The sequence below is a fragment of the Nematolebias whitei genome, chromosome 5 (genome assembly GCF_014905685.2).
Source record: "Nematolebias whitei isolate Nwh7 chromosome 5, NemWhi1, whole genome shotgun sequence".
Classification (NCBI taxonomy): Eukaryota; Metazoa; Chordata; class Actinopteri; order Cyprinodontiformes; family Rivulidae; genus Nematolebias; species Nematolebias whitei.
Genome location: NC_056502.1, coordinates 54,386,480 through 54,397,574, shown reverse-complemented (window position 1 = coordinate 54,397,574; position 11,095 = coordinate 54,386,480).

Here is an 11,095-nt window from a genome sequence, read left to right as displayed (position 1 = left end):
TTACTTCCTGAATTTTGTTCTGTGAAGAATCCAGAAAGGGTTATTTGATTGTGCTTTCTGGAAAACAATACATTTTTACGTATAGGCACTCCTGCAATCGTCACACTTTTTCTGTTACAAACTGACTCCGGCCCTCCACCAGAGAAGGGAAAAGTTATGTGGCCCTCACAGGAAAAAGTTTGGGGACCCCTGCTTTAAACGCTTCAGACTTACTACTGGCTTTTTTTTTTTAAATATAAAACCCTAAGAAGTTATTTTTGTATATTTTGTAATGATCTAATCATTGTATGCACTGTTCCCTGCTAAGAGCAGCCTTCACCTACCCCCTTTTTGAAACAGTTTTCTGTTTCAAATCTGAAGTATTCCCTTTCGTAATCCACTAACACCCAGTTTGAGTATTAGTTTCAGAACTATAAAATATGGTGTAGTTTTAATCTTTCCACTACTGTTATTCAACCCAGGTTTTGCAAACAAAAAGCCAAATACAACCCAAGCTCTCCTATAATTTAGCAAAGAGTTAACCATTAAATAAATTTCATCCCTTGTATCAAACCAGACCCACCAAATGAGCTCCTTCAAGGCAAAGACAATCATTTAGTATTATTTTAGAAAACATTAGTGAACTTCATCCAAATCAGGTCTCAGGTACAGGTTTCTCTTGAATGAGACTTCCTGACCTGTATAAACGGAAAGTTAAAAATCAATATTTTGCTCAGGGGTGTGGAGCATTAGAGGTAATAAAATAATTTTCATCTCAGAGCAGTTGGAGAAGGGCGAATCATCTAGCCCTCCCACATCAGTACTTCTGTGTCATGTTGTGTCACCTGTCTTAAAATGAGTCTATGTGAGTGATTATTATCAAAGCCAACTGCAGTTTTGATCACGACACCAAGGCGCTTAGATGACCATCACAGACCAAATGTGGGGTTGACACCTCCGTCAGGCTGCAGTTGATGTTAGTGACCTTAGACAGATTGACCACCAGCTCTTCTTTCAGCCTTCCAGTCTTCAGTTTGTCTCCCTCGGTCTGGAGACCAGTTCAGCTTTGTGCAGCAGTTCATATCTCAGCATACAGCAAGACTTGAGACTTGAGCAAGACTGCCCGCATCCTCCACCATACTTGACTGGATATTCTCGCTGTGGACAAACTCCAGGACCCCCTCTGGACAGTTAATTCAGTTTGCTGTTGGACTGTTAGATCTTTGTTAAGTCACGTTACTTGGCTGACAAGTTCTTTGTTGTTGTGTCAGTGGTGCTTGACTGACAACGTCTTTGAACCGTCTCATCGGTCAGTTTCACAGACCCAACTTCAGCGCCCACCTGAACACCTCTGGTATCTGATCCAGCACCCAGCACTAGAGAGTCCTGATCAAAACTCAGATGGATGCTGTATGCATTTACATGCTAACTTCTGTGTTTTGTGGGCCTAGCCAGACTCATCTTCCCAATCCACAGGTCTGTCCTCTCAGGCTGCTGAGAAGGAAAAATAAACAATCCAATTATTAAAATCTGATTCAACATTCATCTGCTATCCACATTAATCATCTGTTAGCAAGTTCTACTCTGGAACTGCAGCGTTTACCTTCAACGGAGTCCTTCCGGTGTCCTGGATTGTACAACAGATGTGTTAAACGCTCAATTACATAAGAGTGAAAACTTCCATTAAACCCTGCACAGTCTAAGTCTCTACCCCTACTGCATAAGATATTCCCTTCAAAACAATGTCTTCCATCTCGTAGAATATGTGTTTTGACTCACCACCTGACAGTGAAGTCCACTCTCAGGTCCACATTATCCATTTAGACCTTGTAAAGGTTTAGGCAGCATGATAATATGTAATCACTTCTTGTTATATAACAAATCTGCAAATCATTTCATCTCATACTATGTTGGTTCACTGTATCACAAACAAAATACTTGTAATTCAAATCAATTAAGACTATGTATACCAGTATGCATACCGTGAGAACCGATCAACAGAGGATGCAATCTCCTCTGTGGTCCACACTGCGTTCAACCACCTGGAGCAGAAAAACTCTTACGTCCGTATGCTCTTTGTGGACTTCACATCTGCCTTCAACACCATGATCCCCCAAACCCTGATGGACAAACTATCCACACTAGGACTAAGCCCCTCCATCTGCAACTGGGTACTAGACTTTTTAACAAACAGACCACAGTTAGTGAGGATCCACAACCTCTCCTCCTCCACCATAACCCTCAGCACTGGCTCTCCTCAGGGATGTGTGTTGAGCCCCCTCTTGTTTACTCTGCTCACGTATGATTGTGCAGCTACCCATCCAGGCTGTCACATTGTAAAGTTTGCAGATGATACAGCGGTGGTGGGATGCATCACAAACAATGATGAGTCCAGCTACAGGCAAGAGGTGGAACACCTGGAGAGCTGGTGCAGAGAGAATAACCTTCACATCAATGTGAAGAAGACAAAGGAGATGATTGTGGATTTCAGAAGGAACAAAAATGTCTACACCCCCCTGAACATAAGAGGATCTGCGGTGGAAGTGGTCTCCAGCTACAAGTACTTGGGTGTACACATGAATGACAACCTCAGCTGGAGCAACAACACCACCAGCCTGATCAAGAAAGCTCATCAGAGACTCTACTTCCTCAGACGGCTGAGGCGAGCTGGTCTGGAAGCTCAGTCCTCACCTCCTTCTACAGGTGTGCAGTGGAGAGCATCCTGTGCTCGAGCATCAATGTGTGGCATGGAGGCTGCACAGCTGCAGAAAGAAAAGCTTTGCAGAGAGTGGTGAAGGCTGCACAGAAATCTGTCGGAATCAGCCTCCCCACCATCACAGACATCTACACCTCCAGATGCAGGAAGAGGGCCACCTGCATCATGAAGGACCCCACTCACCCAGCACACACACTTTTTGCCCCACTCCCCTCAGGAAGGAGGTTAAGGAGCATTAAGTGTAGAACCACTAGACTGAGGAACAGCTTCTACCCTGAGGCTGTTAGACTCATGAATCTCTAACTAGAATAATCACTGTGAAAAACCATATCATGTTGCTGCTGATCTGTTTCATGTTGCTGCTGATCTGTTTCAATGTTAATGTGTTCATGCGTGCACATCTGCTCACAGACTCATGTTCATGTTTGTGCTGATGTTCAATGTTTTATGTTATGAGTGCTTAGTGTATATTTAGTTGATGTTTTTCTTAGTTCATATCTTAGATGTTATTACTGTTTTTCTTATACATTTTATTGTTGGATGTAACTGGGACACTGTGTACATAATTTCGCTCCACCACATGTACCACATGAGGTGCGAATGACAATAAAGAAACTCTGACTCTGACTCTGATACCCTTCAAGACATCACAGAGTCCATTGTCACTGCACAAAAACATCTACATGCACCTTTGTTCACAAAGTACAACATCTTAAACTCACCATGTACACATCTCTGTTGTCCTTTTGCACTCCTAGGACCTGTGTGAAATCTAAAGTCATAAAGTTAAAGTCATGTCATTTACCCACTAGAATTGTTGTTGTCCCATAATTAACCTAGTTCCGGCAGCTCTTAGAAGGAAACAGCTCCTAAACTCTAAACATTTTCAATATGTGATAAACTCATGTGGACTGATTAATTTAACCCAAGTATTTCAATTTGAGTTTAGTTAAGACTGATTAATCTAATCCAAGTATTTCAACTCGAGTTTAGTGTCCTAATTTATTTGACCTAAGCATTTCAATTTGATTTTAGTTAAGAGTTTCTTTGACCAGAATAAAATTTTTCTTTGTTTTACGAGTGTCAAGGATTTTGTTTATTACTTATTTTTTATTCTGTCGTTTTTCAGTTGAATTTAAAACCTGATATTATTGTCAATTCCAAGAAGTAATTTTGGCTAATTTGTTTACAATGTGTCATCCAGAAATGTTTAAACTTAATTTGACCTGTTTATGATGTTTATTTGTTTTATTGTAGGCCTTCGTCAGACCTACGCCTCACTTCCTCCAAGACCACCCCTACTCCATTTCTCTTTCTATCCACACCCTGATAAACCAGTTTGAACCCATCACGACTGCTGTGAGCCTTGCTGCTCTTCCACTTGGTCTCTTTGACACCTCAACCATCTACCTTCCTTCTCTGCATCATGTCACCAGCTCTCTGTCAGCAGCTCTTCACCTTCGCCTGTATGTTCAATACGTTTGTTATCAATTCACCTCTGTCCCTCGCCCGCTCGGTGAGTGGCTGTCCATCTGTTTTGGCTGTCTGACATCTACCTCTTCCCACACAGTGAGATGTTCCAACCTTACCTCCAGCTGACTCACTTTGACTCCATCTCCTGGTTAATTACAGCTCGGACACGTGATGTCCCCTCTGGCCTTGAGATTCAAACCATTGCTGCATATCAACTATTCCCGAGGTCAATGCCTCCTTCCTCACCATCAACTCTGATTGTACAGCTTATCCCTGTTTATGTCTGGCAACAGACAGCTGTGGTGTAATCAACTGCATGCTCGTATTATCTAACTCCACCGCCTCTCTCCTACTGGTTTTGTTTTAAACGATGCATTACCTTTCCCCTAGTTTAAACGATGTATGAAGTTCCTCTCCCAACGTTCAGTGACTGAAACTGGCGTTCCGATCTCTTCCTGCCACGATCACCCCTGTTGATGTACCACCTCCAAGCACCTCCTCCCTCTTTTAAGCTATATTCAGCTTACTCCAACGTTTTTACTTCTACTGATGTATTTCTGTTAATTTCTGAACATCAAGCTCCTGTCAGCTAATGTTTGGAAGATTCAGATACACCTGCTAACATTACAGATACCATTTAGCTGTTTCATGCCAATATCAGCTAATTCCACCTTTATTTTAAATTAATCCAACTTTTACAGCCTAATTCAGGAACACCAAGCCCTACCCACTTACTTTTGGTATTTTAAGTTTATTTCTGCTTGTTTTAGCTATTGGTCTGCTGGTCTTTAGCTAATTGCCTCTTTTTCGTTTTGATACTTCCCATAAATTGTGCATTTTGTCTCTGATATTGATCCTGTAGATTTCCCACAGGCTTCACATGTTCCACATTTATGAGTTCCACACCTGATAACAACATTCACACACTCAGGCATTCAAATATTTTATTTTCATGCACTTCTGGCCGCAGTTGTAATAAAACAAATACAAGTCCGTGGAATGAAACAACCCAGAGTCCAGACTTGTCCTTGCCTTATACAACAGCGCCCCCTTGCGGTCAGGATATGGAAGCTCCACTCATCCACAGACACACACAAAAAAAGAGAAAAGTAACCCTTCGCTTCGGCCCCACACACAGCTCACACCCCCCTTTTTCCTTCTCTCCATTGTTACGTCTCCCTCAACGCCTCCCGGCCTTGAAGCTGTCACACGACATAGAAAACACGGCGCAAACAAAAATTACAACGTCCTAAAACTAATGCGATCCCTGATCACATGAAATTTGGCGAATCTACCTAAAGTCCATGCACATTTCCCTTTAAAGCTAACTAGTAATAGAGTACAGTTTATGATGCAGTCGACACATCAAAAGGAGTACCCGCGCCTTAGCCCCGCCCCCGTGCTTGACACGAGCGGACCTTAATCTCGTCAGATTAAGGGTTTGATGGCCAGCTCCGCTGAGAACAAAGGGAAAGTGTCGGTCACCCTCGTGACCTCCGGCAGGCCGTCTCGCCTTCCTCCGGCCACAAGTAAAACTTGTGAATCTAACTAAACACTACCTAAACATCAAAGAAAGCATTCGGCGCTTAAACTGTCTGAATATCGTAACCCACCTCGTCAGAATTAACATGAATCACCGGAAGTTAGCTTAAATAAAACCATCTTTATTTCCGGAGATAGCTGCATGCACACCAACAGAGGAATTTGAATTTAGTTTTAATTTGGTTTACGTCCGAATAGCCAGTACTCCGGACCGTAAGGTCCAAACAGTTAACCAGCTTACCTGAAATTAATGGGCCCAGTTCCTCTCTGCGTGTGCCCCGCAAGCCACCTCGATCCAATTCAGTCTAGGCCGCACCTCGCTGCACGTCGGGGGTCACCATTCTGTCGTGGCTGGCTACCACGTCGTGTTCAAAACAGCTGAGACGTGGCCCTCGGTATAAAAGATTCAAAAAAGATTGAAATCCAACACTGGACTGAGCTAATATAAGCAAATTGTCCAGATAAAAAATAATTCTCATTCCTGCCATGTGTAACGACTGCAGAGCCGTCTCCACGCATTTTGAGAATGTGCGTGGGGCAAGGGAATAACTGAACGGTAGCCTGTTATACTGATACGGAATCCCATGGAGGAGAAACGTAGGAATTTCCTGTGTTTCAGAATGATGGCAATGTGAAAATATGTGCCCTTCAGATTTATGGAGGTGAACCAGTCGTTCGGTGAAGTTCTCCAGCAGCTGTTTGATTGTCAGCATGTGGAATTGTCTCTCCATGATCGATTTGTTGAACATGGACAGGTCGAGAATGGTTCTCATCCCTCCGTTTTTTTTCGGAACCAGGAGGTAGTGGGAGGAAAAACCCTGTATTTTCCTCTCCATTGAGAACTCTGGAAATTACGTTTTTCATCAGGAATTCCTGAACTTCTGACTGGAGAGACGAGCTCTGTTCTGTAGAAGACAGAACCATCTCTATAATCCCTCTGAATGGTGGGGGTTGAGCTGCGAACTGCAGCGTGTAACCCCTACTGATCAGACGGTCCGTCCATCTGTCCAGGAAACACACTCGCTGCCACTCTGAGTAACGCTCGGAGAGCGGGCATGCATTTTGTGTTGTGTCATGTTTCTCATGGATGTCAACCAGGCAAAAAACATTTACTGCATCACCTGCTCCGGAGATTCTCCGAGGAGAACCCAAGGGGGGCTCCGACAGAAAAAGGCTGTATGTGTGCCTCTGTGCTGAGCCCAGGCTGCGGTCTCACGTTAGAGCTGAGGTGAGCAAGCGCGCACTGAGAGGAGGCGCGAGCGCTTTCTGAGTGCGATGCCATTTCGGTGGAGGCTGCAGCTGTCGTCGAGAAACACGTTTACTCTCGCTGCGCGGTGAGTGGGCAGAAAACAGCAGAAATAAAAATGGGCTCTGGCTGAAAGCGAGGGATTTTACTGGACTTGGTCTGCTGAAAAAAAACAATTTTAACTGACGTGGCAGACAAGTGTTTTGTGATATTTACTGAACTGCGGTGCCATTTAAAATGCTGTTTAGAGGTTATCGGCTCGTTCTGTGTGGGAAATGTCAAGTCAAGTCATATTTATTTATAGAGCACAAATTAAAACAGATAGACTGTTATCAAAGTGCTTAACACTAAGGGCAACACTGATAAATAAAAAGCAGTAAGCATATACCTTAAAAAATTAAAACAACAGCATTAAAATGAAGACATGGAACAAGATATACTAAATAAACTCACATAGTATGAAACGTCAGAGAGAACAGATATGATTTTAGCAGGGATTTGATTACAGGAAGGGAGGTGGCATGCCTAATGTTGGGGGGTAGGTTGTTCCACAGTTTGGGGACCCATGACTGAAAACGCCCGATCTCCTCGGAGCTTCAGTCGTGTTTTTGAAACAACCAAAAGCAGCTGATCGGATGATCTCAGAGCCCGAGAGGGAACATATGGTTCCAGTAGCTCAGAGAGGTAGATGGGTGCGAGGCCATTTAGGCACTTATAGGTCAGGAGGAGAATTTTGAAATCAATCCTAGTTCTCACAGGAAGCCAGTGTAGGGAGGACAGAACTGGTGTGATGTGCTCATACCTCGATGTACCGGTTAAGAGCCGAGCTGCAGCATTCTGCAAATGTGTGAAGAGAGGCAGCTGTGAGATCAGTTAATCTGACAGTCTGGCTGGAATCAAATGAAACTTTACTTTCAGAGATGTTACTGTTTTATTTCAAAACATACATCATCGTTCCGGTTATGGTGGTGAGGTGAGCAGACGCATTAAACCAGAGCTCCCAACTCGGTCGGCTAAATCCCCTTTGCCAGAGTTGAATTAACCCTCTAAAACTGATTATTTTATGATGAAAAGGGGAAAGGGAACAAAAAGTAACGGTAAATCAAAACAGACACAAGAGACAGGCGAGAAAACTTTCAAAGCATTATTCGACGAAGGCGAATCTGACCAGCACATGGCTATGGAGGGGCTTCAAGCTAGCATCAAAACTATCCACAAAGAAATTTTAGCTATCCGTGCAGACGTGAAGGAAGAGCTGTGCTGCTTTCGTGACGACTTCTCCGCAGACATGAAGAGAGATTTAAGAAGGTTTCAAGAGGAGATTAATGGAAAATTTAACAAAATCGTGTCAGACATAAAAGAGAACCAAAAGAGAGTGGAGGAGTGTTAGGGATTTTTTCCCTCGTATCACCTTTAAAGAATTCACACACAAAACAGAGTATAAGAATTTTGAATGAGCCCTCTGCAGAGGGGGGAGTTCGTAACCTGACCAAACGTCAAGGTGAAGTCCGCCGTTCGACGGGAGAGCTCGTGTTTTATTGTGAGGCAGGAGGAGTGAGCATCAGGCAAAATCAACAGATACAGATTTTCTCCGACGCAGCGGAGCCAGAAAAGATTACTAAACAGACAGCTTGATTACAAAACGGGATAGCCGGAGTAGCGAGGTCAGATCTGAATAACATCATGGTTGTTTAAAAACCCAAGGTCTTGGTCTGACTGCACGTGAACACTTTAGAACAAGACAAATGGCTTTTCTTTAGTTCACACGACTGGAGTTTAATTAAATGATGCGGGGTCTAAAAAAAGTTTTAAATGATAACATTTACATTTTATCCAACATTCCCTACTGTTTATTATTTAAAACTAAGTTTTACCATATGCAAACTATAAATTTATGTGGGCATCACGTTTAACGGAAGATTCTATGTGAATGACGCTGAAAAACCCCCCCAGGGCTGATGGTAAGAGCGTAGGAGGAAAAGCACATCATCACCCCAGGCCCTCTCTGGCGATGACCCTGAACTTCAGGTTCACTCAGTATCTTCAATTTGTGGGCCCCGGAACAAGTAAATCAAAGGCAGAAAAACAAAAATCACACAAAGACCAAGCAAAACTAGAATTATGTGGGCTCTTTATGAGCGAGCAGTAATTTTTATTTTTTTTATGAACTGCAAAGATAACTGAATCATCACTTTAAACCAATCTAAAATAATAAATATAGAACAGGTTTTTAGGTCTGAGTGTAAAGCATTGTGACTATTTTAACTACTAGTTCTGGTAATAAAACTATTATACTTTGTTCTCCTGAAATGACCAAATAAAAGCAACAACAACATCAATTTTCCTTTCCCTCAGCGTTTTGGTGCTCTGAAGAGTTGGGAGGCCCTCCCCTGTGAGGGGTCCTTTGTTGCTCAGCGGTGATGTAATTATAGGACCGCGGAGTGTAAGAGTCTCTGTTATCAGCGTGTTTTAAACTTTCTAGGGACGTGTGTGCACTGAGGAGGCCTAAGTCAGCGTGTCCATCTTGTCGTTTTTCTTTGGGGGTATAAGTTCAGTTCAGGATTTTCAGGAAGAATGTGTGTCAGGCCACTTGTCCTGACAAAGTGGGGGCTTTCGTCAACCAGATCGATCCCAACGGGTTTGGCTTCTCTGCTGGCGTGAGGTTCTCTCAACCACCTGATAAGGTCCAGTCCACCTCGGTCCCTTCCTCTTGTGATGACATTCAGCAGCAACAAGTGTGTGGGGCCTCCCAGGTTCATCTCCCTCCTTTGGTTTTGTCACCTGTGAATGAAGCCTGACACAAAGGTGCTGAATTTTTCTGTATTCCTTCGTTTCTTCTCTCAGGTGAGAGCAGTTGCTGCACCCAGAGACTGTCTTCCTTTCACCCGCCACCTGTAACACAAAAATCTACAAAAATCTCCTGCATCGTTGTCTAAGGGGTCTATCTTCAGATCTTTTCTAATTTTTCCTGTCTATTTTTTGTAGGTCATATGATGTTCTATGTTTTAGTCCAAATGCAGCCCTCTAAGGCATGTAACTGTATTTTCTGTCTCTTTCACTAAAGGGCTTTGTCAAAATAAGTATTTCCTTATTACTTCTACACTGTAATAGCTTTATAGAACAACATAAATCACATTTCATTTGTACTTTCATGTTTACAAACCTGAACCAAGAAAAAGGATATGTCGGATTCTCAAAAGTCCTTCTGGATCCTAGAACAAGCACAGTTATTTTCACAAGAGAACATAGAAATCAAAAGACATTATGTGTTATTACCACATGCAGTGAAAATGAGTAATCAGAATCAAAAAGTTAAAGTTTTTAGTTAAGATAATAAATTTATTTGTCTTACCTCCTCCTGTCTGTAGGGAAAAATTATTAAACGCATGCGCAGAAAATATATATATTTTTTTCAAATCAGTACAATACAACATCAAACATTGCGTTTTCTGATCGAGATAGAACAAATAAAAGGAAATCAAAATCAGTTATCCAGCTCTGCCGTAGCTCCTCTGGAGATCTGTTTAGGCAGAACAAATATGTGCTCATCATAAAAATGTGGTTAAAACACTCTATACATGAAAACTCAATTAATTTCTTGATAGTCTGGTAAGTAAAGTCAAGTCAAGCTAATATATCTAAAAACATAGATCCACCACATTTTCATTGTTCTTCTGGGTCTAAAAAAGGTCTACAAAGGTCTCAGAAAAGGCTTCTCAGAAAAAGGGGCGTCCCCCTAAGAGAACTGTCCTGTACACATAAAAGTGAGATTCTTTGGTTATCAAAATCTCTAATTTACACAGGTGATGAAGCATCCTTCAATTTTCTCAAAAAGCATCCTTAATGTTTTGTTGTGAAGTTGATAAAATTTGTATATTAGCATCTCTTTTTAATTTTCTAGCAAGGCAAATCTATAAAATCTGTACATCAATCACTATATTCCTCCCCCATTTTTCTGAAACCGTACACCAGTGTGCCCTGTTTCAGAAACATCGAAGTAAAGTTTTCCCGTTTTGGTTGTTGGTTAATAAGATTCCCGTTTTGTATTTGCCCAAACTACTGTTTATGTGTGAACCGAATCATCCCCTGTACCATCCATCCATCCATCCATTTTCTTTACCCGCTTATTCCATTTTGGG